The sequence below is a fragment of the Acanthochromis polyacanthus genome, chromosome 21 (genome assembly GCF_021347895.1).
Source record: "Acanthochromis polyacanthus isolate Apoly-LR-REF ecotype Palm Island chromosome 21, KAUST_Apoly_ChrSc, whole genome shotgun sequence".
Taxonomy (NCBI): Eukaryota; Metazoa; Chordata; class Actinopteri; family Pomacentridae; genus Acanthochromis; species Acanthochromis polyacanthus.
In genome coordinates, this window is record NC_067133.1 from 8699632 (window position 1) to 8712303 (window position 12672).

The 12672-nt window shown below is 36.0% G+C and overlaps 1 long non-coding RNA gene across 1 annotated transcript; it reads left to right on the forward strand.

Moving 5' to 3' along the window:
* The first annotated feature begins 862 nt into the window (after positions 1 to 862).
* Positions 863 to 11901, forward strand: LOC110955081 (uncharacterized). The gene is made up of 3 exons (XR_002595974.2): positions 863 to 1152; positions 7928 to 7996; positions 9938 to 11901. It is a non-coding gene; the product is annotated as an uncharacterized LOC110955081 (long non-coding RNA).
* Positions 11902 to 12672: the final 771 nt, after the last annotated feature.

A 12672-nucleotide genomic window follows, 5' to 3' on the forward strand; every position in this document is an offset into this window, starting at 1 on the left:
AACTCACACAAATCAATGCTGGAAACACTGTATAAGTAACATTTTTAACAGCTTTTAACTGGATTTTTCTTTCTTTCTCTTTCTTTTTAATAAAGTACTGTTATTTTATGGATTTTTTTCTGTTTTGTTATATTAAAGATAATATAATATAAAATCACAGGAATTTTATTATTTATTTATTCATTATTATTTTACAAACAATTCTTTGTTTTTTAATGTTTGACTACTAAATTCAAATTGTTTTATTTTACCAAAATTTGCTGTTATTTGAAATTAAAGTTATCTATGTTTAGAATTGAAATAGAATCATTATTATTCATATTATTATTTTATTATTATTTTACAGACTCTATTCTATTAAATTACAGATAATAATTGAAAAATTGTATTTTTTTCTTTACAGTATTTAAATCAGCAATACATATATATTTTTTATGGATATTTACCTTTATTTTAAATTATGTTATTTACAATTTTTTAAATCCTTAATAACTACAACTTTCAACTGCTGTTTTACAGGTTTCCCCATTTAAATTACAGATAATATCGATTAAAAATCACAGAGAAAAAGGATTCATATAAACTATCAATCAAAAATCTGTATTGTGCAAATAGTAATTTGTTGGTTTACAATCTGTTACTGTAAAATTACATTGTTGTGCATTTAAAACAAATAAAAGTTGAATTATTTACAGACATTTGCTGCTCTTATATATATATATTTTTTTTTACCATTCAGATTTTCTTATTTTGTTTCTTTTTAACAGATTTTTTTCTCTTTTATGTGTATTTGTGTGGATATTTCTACTTTGGTGTTTATTCTTGCAGTGAAGCCACTCATGAATGGCTGAATAAGTCCTCCTGGCCTGAAACTGACACATTCACAGGCTCAGAATAATAATGGTGTCCGGGGGGAAACAGCAGCAGGAGGTGGAGGTTTGATTCACCAGGCAGCACAGCAGGATTCTGGGAACCAGGATGGAGGTCTCCCCCTGCAGAGAGCCTCCATCCATCCAGCCTCCAGGACATGACGCGGATCCTCCAGGACGTCCACAGAGACCTCCAGTCCACCACGAGCAGACGTCATGTCAGACAAACCTGCTCTGCAAAAACAACAACAACAACCTGTGATGTAAAGATGAATAATATCAGGTATTTCAGTTTACCGGCTGCACATTCAACTAGTGTCTAATCGGAAGTCCAAGACGATGCAGAAGACACATTTTAACTCATTTTGGACTTGGTGTAAGACTGGTTTTGAACATATTTTAGGCTTTTTTTATTAGCTGATTTTGGGATACTTTTAGAGTGGTTTTGAACAAGTCTAAGACTAGTTTTGGATTTGGACTTTAACTGGTTTTGACTTGGTTTTTAGATTGTATTGGTCTTGGTTTTTAACTGGTTTTGGTCTTGTTTTTTAGCTGGTTTTGGTCTTGTTTTTTAGCTGGTTTCGGTCTTGGTTTTTAACTGGTTTTGGTCTCGGTTTTAACTAGTTTTAGTCTTGGTTTTAACTAGTTTTAGTCTTGGTTTTAACTAGTTTTAGTCTTGGTTTAGTCTCGGTTTTAACTAGTTTTAGTCTCGGTTTTAAATAGTTTTAGTCTCGGTTTTAACTAGTTTTAGTCTCGGTTTTAACTAGTTTTAGTCTCGGTTTTAACTAGTTTTAGTCTTGGTTTAGTCTCGGTTTTAACTAGTTTTAGTCTCGGTTTTAAATAGTTTTAGTCTCGGTTTTAAATAGTTTTAGTCTCGGTTTTAACTAGTTTTAGTCTCGGTTTTAACTAGTTTTAGTCTTGGTTTTAAATAGTTTTAGTCTTGGTTTTAAATAATTTTAGTCTCGGTTTTAACTAGTTTTAGTCTTGGTTTAGTCTCGGTTTTAACTAGTTTTAGTCTCGGTTTTAAATAGTTTTAGTCTCGGTTTTAAATAGTTTTAGTCTCGGTTTTAAATAATTTTAGTCTCGGTTTTAACTAGTTTTAGTCTCGGTTTTAAATAGTTTTAGTCTTGGTTTAGTCTTGGTTTTAACTAGTGTTAGTCTCGGTTTTAAATAGCTTTAGTCTTGGTTTTAAGTAGTTTTAGTCTTGGTTTTAACTAGTTTTAGTCTTGGTTTTTAGCTGGTTTTGGTCTTGGTTTTAACTAGTTTTAGTCTTGGTTTTAACTAGTTCTAGTCTTGTTTTTAACTAGTTTTGGTCTTGGTTTTTAACTGGTTTTGGTCTTGGTTTTTAACTGGTTTTAAATTATGGACATGAGTTGGGACTTGGTTCTTTTACTTGGTTTTAGACTCAGTTTTAACTGTAAACTTTTAAGAACAATTTGCTGTCATTTTATTGATTTTCCTCATTTTGTTAAATTCCAGATAGTATTTAAACTACACTGTTTTTGGACAGGTTTTAGACTCAACATGTAAATTAACACTTTTTCCGGTGAAACATCTAGAAAATGACACTCCTAAATGGTCTAAAACATTAAAAATGTTATAATGTTTTAATGAACTCAACAGTTTGTGATGAAATTGGATGAATCCTGATTATTTTAATCATCTGGACCTCTGTTTTAACACCACCATGTGTCTTTTTCTGACAAAAAACATCAAATTTAATGATTTTATTGACTCCAGAAGGAAACTTTCTTTTTTTAGCTGCACAGACCGGTGAAACCATCAGTGTGTTTGTTTTATCTGTTGCAACATTTAATTCTACTGGAGGCTCTAAAAACACCACCACTGCTGTCTGCTTTAATCTAGTTTTTTACTCTGATAATGTGTGTTAAACTCTGCAAAGCTCACGGCTCAACAGCTTACAGCAGAAACAACACAGATCAGCCCTCAATGATTTTCCTTCTCTACTCTAATTACTCTCTATAAATCGTGTCCTCGTTGCTTTCACGTTTCTAAATCTTTGCTGTTAATGTTCTTGACTCACTGGTCTGTAGATTCAATTCATTCTCCTGTTAGGAACCTCTGCTGTCCTGTTATTTACCTGATTTCTGAGGAAGTTTCCTGGAGCAAAGCAAATTGAACATTTACCTGGTTTAATAGGACAAAGCAAGGCTGGTTTATTTCTGCAGCACATTTTAAAAACAAGGCTGTGTAAAGTCATATAAAATATTTTAGAAATTGAGCATTTCAAGCTGTCATTTTCCTTGTCAAATAATATTTTAAATTAAAAAAAAACAGGAAATGATGATAATTTAATCTATAAAATAAATCAGATCCTAAACATGCAAAACAAGCAAGATGAAACAGATGTAAGTGAACAGTGAACATCATGATCTGTGTTATGAAAGTAAACTGACATGTTTAAATGTTGGAGTTAAGACCCAACAGTGTTTCTTTATGGTGTGATTTTACCTAAGCACTTTATATATTAAACTCCAGCAAAAAAATAAAATAAAAAACGAACCCAAAACCAAGTCTATAACTAATTTACAAACAATTGCCAAAGACAATCTAAAATAAGTCCAAAAAAGTCCAAAACCAGTCCAAACCCAAACCCAAAACCAGTTGAAAACCAGTCCAAAACCAGTATAGCACCAAACCCAAAGCCATTAAGAATAATCTAAAACAAATCCCAAAACCAGTGTAAAATTTATATCACAAAGTATTCAATATAACAAGCTAAAATTTCATAAACACCTTTGCAAATATCTATATTTTATGCTGTTAAAAAATTCAGAATAATCAGAAATAGTTGAGCAGGAACAGTAAAAATTTGATGATTTGAAATAGAATGACCTTCAAGTAAAAACTTCAGTGCAGGAATGTGACAGAAATGTGCCTTCATGAGACTGAAACCAGTCTAAAACTAGTCCCAAACTAAACCCAAAACCAGTTTAAAACTAGTCCTAAACTAGATCCAAAACCAGTCTAAACTAGTCCCAAACTAAGCCCAAAACCAGTTTAAAACTAGTCCCAAACTAAACCCAAAACCAGTCGAAAACTAGTCCCAAACTAAACCCAAAACCAGTCTAAACTAGTCCCAAACTAAACCCAAAACCAGTCTAAACTAGTCCCAAACTAAACCCAAAACCAGTCTAAACTAGTCCCAAACTAAACCCAAAACCAGTCGAAAACTAGTCCCAAACTAAACCCAAAACCAGTCTAAACTAGTCCCAAACTAAACCCAAAACCAGTCTAAACTAGTCCCAAACTAAACCCAAAACAAGTCTAAAACTAGTTTCAACCTAGACCCTAAACCAGTCCAAACTAGTCCAAAACTAGTCTAAAGCCAGTTGAAATCCAAGTGCAAAACCAGTCCAAATCTAGTCTATAATTAATCCAAAACCATTTTAAAATTTGCCAAAAACCAATTTGAAACCAAAACAAAACAACATCCATAAGTAGTCCAAAACCCAGTCCAAACGAGTCTAAAACTAGCCCAAAAGCATTCCAATACCAGGTCCACCACCAGTCCAAACCAATCCTAAGACCAGCTGACATCCAGTTTTAAACCAGTTTTAAATTCATCCAAATCCCCCCTAAAAATGACCTTAATTTTCCTGAGCTGCAGTTTGTTTCCAATGGCTCCAAATCCGAAGTGATTTTGAATTCAACCAACTATTGCAGCACTGGGTTGCCTTTTTGTTGGGATGTCCTTGGTTTACATCAGTCAGCACACATTCTGTCTGGTGGTTTGTAATCCTACAGCTCAGAGTAAATAAAAGTGAACGCCAGGGAGCAGCGATAGAAAAACGGCCTGTTGCTGCTTCGCCTGACGATCACACTGGGGCTGGATTTAATTCACAGAGAGGAGGATGAGGAAGAGGTGTGTTCGTAGAGCATTCAGAGTACATATTAGCGGGTGAAGACCAAGTGGAGGTCAGTGCTCTGTCGGACATCTCAGCCCTAATTGAATTAATTCTGCCCTGGTGGCTCTGGAAGGTCTAATCTAAACAAAGTGAAATTGGAGGTTTGAGGACACAGAAACCTGAAGGACGCCTCACATGACTGTCAGCTCCACAACAACCACATGACTGTTGTTCTAATTTACCGTCTGCACAGAGGGAAGGTGACAGACGGCGAAGGTTGATGAGCTCCAAGGTCGCTGAAGCGTCGCGATCTGACAGAAAGGACGTTCAATCAAACCACACGTGATCCCGGTTTAAGCAAATGTTCCCTCGTGTGCAGTCTTTTTAGTTTGTCTGTGGTTTTGGAGAGAATTTTATATTTTCGTGCCAAGAAAACAGCTGGTTTTATCCTATTCAAACCTTCATACAAACACAGCATCATACAAACACCCTTCTACATGCAAAATCCCAGGTTTTGGATTGTTTCTAGACTGCTTTTTGGACTGGTTTAAAACTAGCTGGATTTTTCAATTTTGGCTAGTCAGGTTTTAGTCTGGCTTTGGACTGGTTAAGGATTCGCCTTAATGTTGGGCAGCATTTTAGATTGATTTTGGTATGGTTTATAACTAGCTTTAGGACTAGTTGTGACTGGCTTTGGGCTGGGTTTTAGATTAGTTTTGGGCAGCTTTAGAACTGGTTTTTGACTGGTTTAGGATTAGCCTTAGACTGGTCTTGAACTTGATGTTGGGCGGAATTTTCTTGGATTGGTTTTGGTCTGGTTTATAACTAGGTTTAGGGCTAGTTGTGACTGGGTTTGGACTAGATTTTAGACTGGTTTTGGACAGATTTAGAACAGTTTTTTGACTGATTTAGAATTAGCCTTACACCAGTTTTAAACAGGTTTTGGCCTGGTTTATGACTAAGTTTAGGATTAGCAGTGAACTTGGTATTGGATTAGTTTTGATTTTTTTATGACTAGTTTTGTGTGATTTTGTGATTTTTTTAGACAGGTTTTGGATTGGTTTTAGACTGCTTTTTGGACTTGTTTAAAATTACTTTGGTTTTTCAGCTTTGAACTTGTTTTAGTCAGGTTTTGGACTTGTTTAGGATTAGCCTTAGACTGGTTTTGAGCTTGACTTTGGACTGGTTTATGACTAGGTTTTGGACTATTTTGACTTGTTTTGAAAAGCTTTAGGACTATTTTAGATTGTTTTTTTCTGACTGATTTTTAACTTGCTTTAACCTTGTTTTTGATCAGTTCTATACAATAGTTGGGGGTGTTTGGAGCCTGGCTTAGAACTAACCCTAAACTACTTTTTGATCTTGGGGAAGGACTAGATTAAGACTGGTTTCAGACTGGTTTTGGACTGTTTTTAGTTTAATTTTGGACCAGTGTTATACTGTTTGTGAATGGGGGTTTAAGCATATTTTAGACTGATTTGGACTATTTTTATTCTGGTTTTAGATTGGTCTTGAAGTATTTTTGTTTTGTTTTTAGACTGGTTTAGATACATTAGTAAAACAGGTTATCAACTGATAATGGAGTATTTCAGAGAACTAGCCAGCTTCCTCCCTCCTGTGGTTTTAATCTGTCTCTTTCTGACTCCATGATGCTGAGGATCAGGGCTCTGGTTTTGGACCTGGCTTAGACTGGTTTTGTACTGGATTTATTATGTTTCTGTGTCTGTCTCTTACTTTTAGGCAAATATCTTACAAAAACCACATGTATTTCTGTGCCCTCTTAAATCTAAGCTTGATTTTCTCTTTCATTTCTGGAACCACATTGAGTGTAGAAAAAGCACAATAATAAGTGAAACGCTGCATGATGATGGGAGTTTGAGCGCGTTGAGATAATTTCTGTGGTTTATTTCTTTAACACTGCAGCACTCTGAGCGTCCCTCCAACACATCCACGTATTCCATCTCTGTCAGGGTTTGAAGAAGTCAATCTCTCCCCGGCTGGCTCAGTAATCGATAGGCAGCCTGATATTACTGTGGACCGCCGCTGAGTTATTCCTCCGAGCCGAAGCCTGATGGAGGAGGGAGGATGAGTCTGAGCACTGGAGCGTTGGCTCTGGATTGGATCTCAGCAGAGATGGACTCAGATATTATCAGAGATACATGTGCAGGAGAAAGTGAGAGTGAATCTGTGTTGGAGTCTGAGGCAGCTGTTTGGATCGTTATCTATCATCAGGAAGCTTCTGATCTTCTCCCATTCATTCTGCTGCACGACAACACAAACCTCCTGAGTCGTAGAGAACAAAGAGTCCAACAGCAGACAGTCTGATCCTCACTGAGCTCTGATATGAACATCATGGAGTTAGCCTGGGATAATGTGAAGAGACAGATACAGAAACTGATTAAATCTAGTTCAAAACCAGACTAAAGCAGGGCCAGAACCACAGCCTTGATATCAACATGATGAAATCAATCGGTTTGTCCAAAATCATATAAAACTGATCCAATGCAAATTCAAAACCAGCCTTAAAGCAGTACAAAGCCATTTACAACCTGTCTAAATCCAGTCTAAAACCACATTCACAATCATTACGAACTGTCCAAACCCTGTCTAAAACCAGGGCTAAAGTCAGTCTCATATAAGGTTCAAAACTGCTGTAAATGTAATCCAAAACCAAGTCCAAAACAAGTTCAAAACCAGTCTAAAGCCAGTCCAGTACCAGTATAACCAGGCCCAAAACCAGTATAAACCTTTTCCAAAACAGAGCTCAAAACCAGTCTAAAACCAAACTCAAATCCAAATGGAAAACCAGTCCTAAACCAGCCTAAGTCCAAAATCAAATTCAAAACTTGGATAAAATCATGTACAACCAGGTTAAATCCAGTGTTGTCTAAATCAAGTTCACTACTAGCATAAAACATCCAAATCCTGTCTAAAATCAGGGCTAAAACAGGTTCAAAATTGTACTAAAAGTAATCCAATACCAAGTCCAAACCAAGTAATATTCAGTCTCTTCAAAACAAAGTCTCACAGCAGTCTCAAACCGGTCCAACACCAGTAGGCCCAAAAGCAGTATAAAACTATTACAAGACCAATACCAGTCTAAAACCAGTCCAAAACTCGGCATATATCAAAATGAATAAAATACTTGATTATTTCCATGAGTAAAACCTTGATTTGTGATTCTCTCAGTTCTGATGAGGCTCTTCAGATCTGAAAACTCGTCTATGTGCTGCTTCTCGACTTCAGGTGTGACTGCAGGTAAGAAAACTTTTCTAATCTGTGCTTTTTGCTCCTCACACCTCCATCCTTCCATCTCTGTCCTCCATGTTGTTGGGGCGTATAGATAATCCGTCCTTCTGTCTGCTCTGGACGTTCAGACTCTGGTGGAGGCTTTAGATCCTGAATCACTGCAGCTTTTTGTCACACACAAACCGATCTTGTTCTCCTGATGAGGAAGCAGCCGGCAGTAGATAAACCAGAGAGTCTAGATTAAGCTCAGGATTAGCTATTGATCTTTCATGCAAACACTTGCATCTTTTCTCTTCCTGTCACACTTTCTTTTTTATGCTTTGAGCTCGTGTTTCGCCGCCTTTTCACAGCAACGTGTTGAAAGCAGAACCGGCAGGTGAGAAGTGAGGACTGATTGCGTTTCCCATCAGCTAATGAAGCTGTCCAATCAGCAGCAGCGATCCGGCTCTCTGAAGGCTGATAAGGACAGAAGGCAGTAATTGAAATTGACCAATCGGCCGTCACCTCAGACAGAGTCATTATGGAGCTGAGATTTGGCTGCTTTTTGCTGTTCATTGACATGGAGGGAGATGGACACCTGCAGCAACCTGCAAAAGGCTGAAAAAAGCCGGAATCCTTTTATTTCCAGTCAAGGGTTCCGCTTCACGTCTCCTCTGAGATTCTGGTTTCAAATTCATGTACATCAAGTGCACTTTGACACATACATATGGCACCATTTTACCATTTTCTACATTCCATTCACATTTCCATCCATCCATCCATTCATCTACGAGTTTCAGTTTATATTAATTGTTTCCACTTTTCATGTGTCTTTTAAACACGATATAAAACCAACTTCAGAACTACTCCATAACCAAGCCCAAAACCCAGCAAAAATCAGTCTGAAACCATTCCAAAGCCAATTTCAAAAACAATCTAAAACTAGCCAAAGACTATTCTACAACCCAGTTAACAGCCAGTCTGAAATGAGTCCAGAACCTGTCAAAAACCACATTTAAGTATCCAAAAACCAGTCCAAAAGCAGTCTGAAAGAACATCTAAAACCAATCAATTTCAAAAGCTTGCCCCAGACCAGTTTCAAATAAGTCCAAAAGCAATTTCAAAAATGACCTAAAACGAGCCAAAGATGGGCACAAATCCAGTGTAAATTCAAGTTAAAACCTGGTCTAAAACCCATTTCAAAAACCCTCTAAATTACAAAGATCTGTCTAAAACCCTTAAGAAATCAGTTTGTAAAAAATCCTCTAAAACTAGCTCAAAACTTATCCAAGAACTAGTTGAAAAACCAAAGGCGAAACCACTCCCACAATCAAATCCAAGACCAATTTCAAAAATTAGCGGAAAACCAGTTCTAAACCAATTCCATCAATCAACTTGAGACCAGTCGAATAGCAACTTCTGAGATTGTTCAATTCCAAGACCAGAACTCAGGCAAAACCAGTCCTAAACCAAGCATTGAACCAGTTCAAAACAAAGTACAAAAAAGCTCTTAAACTAGTCCAAAGCATGTCCAATAAACACCCTAAACATGTCTAAAATCAAGTTTAAAACCAGTTACAAAAACAGTGACAAAATCTGGCCAAAACCGATCTAAAACCAATTCCAAAACTAACTTGGAAGCCCGTTTCAAAAATCCTCTTAAGATAGTTTCACACCAATCCAAAACCTGTACAGTACAAGTCCAGAAGCAAGGGTCCAAGACCAGGAGGACATCAGCTTTAACGTCCATGTGCTTGAACCTTTTTTTAATCAATGAATTCAATATTTTGTCCCACAGAAGTTAATCTTTGTACTGAAGATTCATCATTAACATCATCTCTGAAGAAAACCAAAAAAGACTTTTACCTCTGGAACCCAACATGCAAATGTCAGCACAGACTCGTTTTCTTAATACCAACCGAAACGAAAATAACCAATCCTTGGTTCTTTAATAAGATTCTTCTCTTTCAGGACTGAACTGAGTCTGCAGACAAAAGAAAACCTGGACCTGTCCGTCTTCGTTTACCCGCCGACGTCAAACCCGGAGAGGCAAACACGAGCAGCGAGGAGAGACGGCGTGAATAAAACATGGCCTCAGACACCAAAACACTCCAAAGGTGGGATTTATGGAGCATCTCCTCCTTTTCACGTCCCCTTGACATTTCATTACAAAGTAAAATATCACAGAAATTGGACATTTCCTCCTGCTGGAGCTTTTCAATAACAAGGTCCGGCTGAACGGCTGGATAATCCTGACAGGTGACAGACGGGCCTCGGAGAAGAAGGATGGTCCGGTCGGGTCCCCAGCGAGTCGAGGCCCGCCGGCGCTAAATGGTCCCCGTGAATTTCAATCGAGGCTCAAAGGATTAAGAAGTAGCTGAGAGTTTCTCCACCGAGCTTTCTCATGAGCAAGTCGCAGAGTTCAGTCCGAAACCAAGAGAAAGGAGGATTTATGGAGAATAAAGGTGGATAATTACAAAAGAAAAGTTCATTTAACATCAAATGTTGGATGTTATGTCCAGAAAGAACGTCCCACGTGCACGTCTGAACATTTCCTTACTACAGTTTTCCTTCACAGAAGACCTTTAACCACACATTTTCTGACTACTTCTAGAAATATTATCATTTTTTCCACATCAAACAACTGTACTTTTGCAAACAGTAATTTATTCCTATACAATGTGTGCCCTTAAATGTACACTGTTTATACATTTTTTATGATTTTTTTAAACAAATATTTGCTATTTGGAAGAAAAATTATGTGATTATGGAAAAACTGTATTAATATTTCAGTTGTTATTTTACAGATTTTCCTCTTTTGTTAAATTACACATATCTAATAAAATCTCAGAAAAAATATTAATTTGTATTTTAATTCTGAAAAAAATGGCCCAAACTACTTCTTCTTCTATTTTTTTTTTACAAATATTTGTCAATATTTGAAAGAAAAAGTCTGTATTTTTAAGACTGAAAAATAGTAAATAAATTTTTACATTTTTATTTTAAATATTTTCACTGTTCATAGAAAAAGTATTCATTTACATGTTGTCCACATCAAAAATTAATATTTTTTAAACAAATAACTTATCCTTTTATGCCAATAAACAGTAAAATTATACTATTTTCTACTGTTTTATAATCAGCTTAAAAGTCTCATCATTTTACAGATATTCACAGTTATTTGAAAGAAAAAATATATAGATGAAGAAAAATCATAAATATGTTCTTAACTATTATATTACAGATTTTCACTGTTTTGGTAAATTACAGATTTCTAGTAAAATTGCAGAAAAAATAGATTAATTTATATTGTAATTTTTTTTTAAAAAATGACCCAAAATCATTCAAAAATCTACATTTTCAGAATTTGTGATTTGTTCTTTTACATTCTGACAATAAAATTAGACAATTTTACTGCATTTAATCTGCGATAAAAATATATGTATTCAATTTTTTTTACAAATGTTTATTACAAAGAAAAATAATGTATAATAAAGATTGAAAAATAGTAAAAAGTTTAAATACTATTTTACAGGATTTCCCTGCTCACAGAAAAAGCATTAAAATACACATTAATCATAAAAACAACAGCCTGAAACGGCACATAATAACGTCCACATCAGTAAATAAGAATCAGTTATTTTACAATGTAAAAAGTTTTCCTGTATTCATCATTTGAAATATTATCTTAAAGAGATTCCCTGTTATTTTCACAGTTTTTGAGCATTATATTTATCTCAGCACTGGTGTGCCGCACAAACATACTCCGGCAAACAACTACGTACATTTACTCAAGTACTGTCATTACGTACTGTTTTGAGGTACTTTTACTTTGCAGTTTTGGACTTTTATTTGTTGAGAATAATTTCATCAGGAGTTCTCGTAACTGTAAAAGATCGATGCAAATGGTTGTGTAAATTTAGCTTTTTGTTGTTGAACCCAAACATTATTTCTTAGAAGTATTTTTACTTTGTTTTAATGGTACTTTTACTTAAAGGATCTAAATACTTCTTCTAGCTGTGGTTTCAGACAACCGATAGTTTCCTTAAGCAATACTTCCACTTTCAAAAGATGTCAAATAAAACATTTTCATGCCAGAAGAAGTCTGTTCATGTATTTCAGTCGATGACCAAGTTGTTTTTCTACTTTCAACTTGTGTTTGTTTGAAATAGAAGCTGCTGTTTGAGTATTTACAGCACGTTCAGGAAGATTTGAGGAGTCAGCAGCCGTCCTTTAACGCTCTTCAGAGGTGAAGACGTCTGTTGTTGTGCTGGAGGCTGAAAGTGAGAACAGAGGACGATCTATCTGCTGTCCGTCCACCATCAGTCACCCCTGCTTCTACTGTAATGGCCGACTTTCTGCGGCTTCCTGCAGATTTACAGCTGCAGCCTTCCTGTACGAGCTTCAGCCTCTTCCTCTTTATCTCACACACGCTTGTGTAAATTTTGCAGGCCGATGCCAGTGAATGAAATAAAGCCAAAACTCTCTTCTGAAAACCTCTGTCGGTTCAGTGGAAGGCCATAGCACTGAGGAAACATTACGACCTCGCTGTGACAACGAATGAAAGACTCACTGGCTTCTGTTCAAAGTTCTGCTGGATTAGAAATGTTTGGAGCTGGAGAGATGCTTGGAGTTTAGCAGACACTTTTATCTGGACAAAAACATGAAACTGATGAACTAAATAATTTTACCCTCTATCTTTACAA